This window comes from Notothenia rossii (assembly GCF_949606895.1).
Source record: "Notothenia rossii genome assembly, chromosome: 11".
NCBI classification, from domain to species: Eukaryota; Metazoa; Chordata; class Actinopteri; order Perciformes; family Nototheniidae; genus Notothenia; species Notothenia rossii.
In genome coordinates, this window is record NC_136910.1 from 41,310,921 (window position 1) to 41,316,367 (window position 5,447).

A 5,447-nucleotide genomic window follows, 5' to 3' on the forward strand; every position below is an offset into this window, starting at 1 on the left:
GCTATCGTTCACATCTTTATTTCAAATAAAAGGTTTCACATTGTATATTTCCAGCTTCCTTTACACATACTGTTATTATTAATACAAAGTAATTAACCACACACATCTATTGAAAACAAGTAGATTTCCCTGATAATTGACATGCTGAAAATGCTCTCTCTTCCCTATCATAAAAGCTGCTTCCATTTCATATAGAGTAATAAAACATTTATTAAGCTAATTTCTCCACAATGTTTTTAGCCATTTAGTACCCACACATGAATATATATAAGGTGACATTAAAATGAATATACCAGATTTAACTTTCCTGCCATAACACGTTACTTTAATACTTCAAATAATTCAAATAATCCTTCAGTTTTTAGGTTGAAGTTTTGGATGTTTGTTATAGGTAGCTACAATAGCCTTAAATCCGTCCGTGTATTTGACATAAGCAAACATCGTGGCTGACAGATGTCGGGCCGAACGGATTACTTGTTTGGCCTCATGCGCTACCTATTTCTTTTGCGCACGAGACACTGCTCTGGAATCTTGGATTCTAGAATGTACTTCTTAGAGCTGTCATTATAGCATGAAGCGCTGTCATTCATCTTATTATGTAATGCAGTGGCGCGATACAGTCTATTATTTTAGTGCCTGTTTTTGTCAACCTCCTTATTATGCTAAGGCTACTGAGTGATCCCTATCCTGTACCCTCATTGGACAGCTGTGTTTACTTTCCTAAACATGGCTAGTCGCATAGCATCATCCATGTGGACTCTGGTTTGCTTTTAGTTTTTTCTGATATTGCTTGTGTGTTCACAAAAATGGCAGGCAAAACCGTTTTAAATGTGTGTTTCCTGTATGGCGAATACAGCTGCTTTATTTATGTCTTTATGAAGTTGTTGTGAGTGTGGAGGGAGCAGCTACAGGTTAGCTTAGCCTAATCGATCAGTGCACTACGAAGCCAGTGCTAGACAGTGAACTGTCAATGGGGGGGGGGGGGGGGGGAGCCCCGCCGGTCATTATCGGCCGATATTCACTCTAAAGTTTGATCGGTGCTCTCTATAAAGGCCGATCAGGAGAGCTGGATCTGATCGATATGGACATAAACGCGAGTGAAGTGTAACCGGACACGAGAGAGAGATCAGATCAGATGCTGAGTCTGACGGACACACGCAGCTCTGCATGATCACCTGAAGCTCCGCCCTCTATTTAGTGAGCTGACCGGACTGCGCAAAATGCGCATATGAAGTGTCATGAACGCAATAAATCATACCATCGTGGGGGCGCGCTCATGTGATTGGCTTAGACTGGAGGAGACATCTGATTGGCTATAGATGAGAGAAATTACAAGTACGAATCGGGTGAGCGTCAGGGGAGTCTCAAAAAACCCACACACGAATGCACAGCGATCCATGCATAGAAAGCGGTTTGTGTTTGCAGGTTCAGGGGATTTAAACGGAAAAAAAATATGTGTGGATCAAAAATGTATATGTCAAACTTTTTTCTATGTTTGGATTTTATTTACATGAAAAACACAAGTGTGGATCCGGAAATACAAGTGTGAATCCTTTTGCGGATCATGAAATACAAGTGTGAATCCTTCTGTGTGCATGTGTGTATTATGAGACTGTTCTGAGCCCATACACCACCGAGGGGAGTTTATTCTCGGCGAAAGCTTTAGGGAAAAGATGTTTATAACAGGCTTTGCTGCTACAACGCCCTGTATACAGATAAGATTAATTTAGGAGTGCACTCAGCAGCATGTCTTTAATCATCACAGCTGAAAATTATGATGCATCAGTTTCATATTACCCATCAGCTGTGTCGTGACTCAAAGGGGAGAAGAAAATAAAAAGGGCAGCAGCCAAATACGGTGGGGTACTTGTACGTAGGAGATTTTTTCGCATGTGCACTGGTTTATTTGTATTTATTAGTTTCATTCAGTTGAGAATATTGATGATGAAGTGGCAGGAGATATATGGTGTCCTCTTTTAATTATTTTTTTCCTCCATGTATTTTTTATTTTCCAATTTTCTTGATTTGTAATGTCAAATACAGAGTTATATTTGCATAATTTGGGTCATGTCCTCTGATCTTTGTCTCTTGCCTGAAGACAAATAAGGACAGATAGGAGTTTAAGGAAGGAAATAAAATAAAAACTTTTTTTTAAATACACCTAATCTACACCCATGTGAAGGAAAGGCTTATGCACAGCAGTGCTTTGAGCTTCAGGATGCTAATATGCTCATAATTCAATGCTGATGTTTCACAGGTGTGTTCAATGCTGATGTTTCGCACTTTGTTCACCATCTTAGTTTAGTGTGTTAGCAAGTCACTTGTTAGCACACAACAAAAAGTAAACCTGAGGATCATGGTAATGTAAGTGGTTTTGGTTAGTCATACACTAAAATAAGGGTCAAATTGAAAGATTGACATGATCATGGTGCTATATGACAAACAAGAGGACAGTCAAAGTTATAACTCATTCAGAAGCAACAGGTATGTCTGTATCACATTTCATGGAAATCCACCCAACAGGTGTTTGAAACTATGACTGAAAACTCAGCAGGATACAAAGGATATCAATACGAAATATTGAACAAATCCTTCTTCGGTAAAGCTTTGACCTGCTACAGGATTCATTCTCAATAATCATCTTGGTGCTTAATTTTTGTTTTAGTTGTTGAGATATTTCCCCTGAAGGTATTCATCTCTACTCTGTTGAAGGCATTTTCTCCCTTTCACACTTCATCACAATCTCTTCTTGTGATTAGACCGTGGGAGAACATCTGCAGCGCGACAGTCAAAACATCTTAAATCAGTTTTATCGACCTTCGAAAAAGGAACTAGGCTCTCTCACTCCTTTGTCAGTGATTTAGGGACAAATCCATCCAACTGCTGTCATTATCAGTGCAAATCTGTGCAGGGAAACATATTTCCCAAGGAATTGTTATTGAATGTAATGCCTTGACCTCTTAGAAGTTATTTCAACAGTGTTTATCTTTGTTAGACAAACTAAGTGAGTTTCATTTCCAAATTACTGTCCAAGAAACTGTCAAGCAGATTGATTTAGTAACACGCAACCATCAAAAGTTTTTAGAAGCATTGATTTTATGGGCAAAATAATCCCAAACAGGCTATAAAACTGAGTCTCACCACAACACAGCAGCTGGGCTTCAGAGACAAAATATTTGATATCTGGTCAATATTTCTTACATCACCTCAGGTCAAATTGGGACCACTGACCGTCCACTGTACAGGATGTATCATGTCCCTCGCCATAGCATGTATGTGTATCTCACTTCTCAATGTTTTTCCACACAGTTTGAGGATACAGGATAGGAAACATTGGAAGGGAGGACAGAACACCCCACCCACCACAAACAAAGGAGACATTAGATAGTGACCCTAGTGCCTACTACAGTACGTGACCCTTTGCTGAAAATGACACACATAGACTATACTTGGGGCGGGCCGCCCAGTTATATTAACGGCCGCCCAAGTATATTTCGCGACCCATATTGTTTTTTTGTTTTTTTGATAATTGTTTTTTTTTTATAATTTTTTTTGTATTGGTCCGTGACCAAGACGTCTTCTGCGATCGATTAACTTGTGGACAATGATCCCTCGCTCGGGAGGACCGGGGGATTTCCAGATGGTCTGGCCTGTTAAGTGGCCTGCCTCACACAGGGTGACTGGCTGTCTACATGATGTGGCCTGCCAACATGGCCACTGTCATACAGATCATAAATCAAAGTTCTTGATTGGTCTCTGTGTGTCATTCAAGCTCGGGATAACCTCAGCTCAGGTGAGGTAAAGGACTCTCTGAGTGTTTAGATAGTTAACTTAGTTAAATCAGTGGGTCTCAATCGGTTTGGTCACCATTTATGTAAACACATATTTCCATTTGAGAGGGTAGTGATTAGTAAAATATGCATGAATAAATAAATAAAAAGTTAACTAGGTGAAAAAAGGTAAGATACACTTTTAAAACTTGTTGAGAGCTAAAACTAGTCTTTGCTGCTGCCTCAAAGAGGAGTAGGGAGGAGAGGAGAGAGATAGGAGAGGCTGGTTCAGGAGCACAGACACACTCACAACTAAATTAATTAATTAACAAGTTTCAGTGTTTTTTTCATATTGGAAATAGTATGTTATTGGGTATGGCCATGATTTTATGATTATTGAAATGTATACAGTTCTGTTTAATATACTGTAGGTGTTTCCATAGATCTAGTCTCTTTATTTCCCCCTCAAAATACACCAGATTGATGCATTAAACTCCAACATTTAAAAAAAATATCTTATCGGGGGAGCATGCCCCCTGACCCCCCTAGAGGAACTGAGGTCAAACCCCACTTCAAATCACATTGATAGCTTCCTAAATACATTTATAAATACATTAATTTTTTTAAATAGTAACCCATTTCCATATGATTATCTGTGGGTAGTAGACCACCCCCCCAAGTATATTTCAGATCTGTGGGAAACACTGAATGGTGTTGCTTTTACTAAAATTGGGGAAAATGTGACTGTATTTATATGTTACCTTTGTGTTTATGTTGGCAATGACATATTTTTGTGGCATTTATATCACCGTTTTGATTGACTGAATGGTATTTTCTCTAAATAACCTTTGCCTCAACTTGGCTCGAGATGATTTTGGAAACAGCTGGACGCATTGTTAAACCCTGTCTGTATTTCCAATTAAAACATGTGCCAAGGACCTGTTCTTTTTTTATGTATTACCAATTGTTTTCTGTTTTCTCCAAACAATCACTTGTGTATATCAAAGTTCTTATCTGCGGATGTAATATTATTACTAAAAATAACAATAACAGCAACAACAACAAATCATTATAATGTTCTGTGTACCGCCCAGCTCATCACACATTTTGTTGTGGACACATATTGTAATTTCAAGGAATATATGACCATTTTTAAATATATTACTCACACTGTGTTATCTAGAATTATTTTTTTCTCACATGCCTAACAGAGTGAACAAATAATTTAAAAACTGAGAAAAGTCTAAATAAATTGAAGTAAATGGGGGAAGCGTTTCACAACAATGATTTACTTCAATTCAACAAGATTTTTTAAAATGCTATTCTCATTTTTGTTAACACTGGAAGAATGCCAAAACAAAATACATTCTCTTCAAGAATAAAAAAAAACGTGGCGTTAGTTATTGTAATACAATAAAATAATTTGTTTGGTTAAGTATTTCTTTAACCGTGATGTAAAATACAGTTTTAATGCAGACTCAGATTAAGACATAAGTGCTGCTAACCTATAGAGTTTAAACACGGTCAGCCGAAAAAGAGAAATTAAGTTGTGTTGTATGTTGCATTCATACAAGTTAGAAAAATGTAAAGTAACTTTGAACTTTTTTCCAACTGTCTTTTTTGTCACTTTTTTCGATCGTCTTTTTTGTCACTTTTTTTGACGGTTCCGGACTTGTC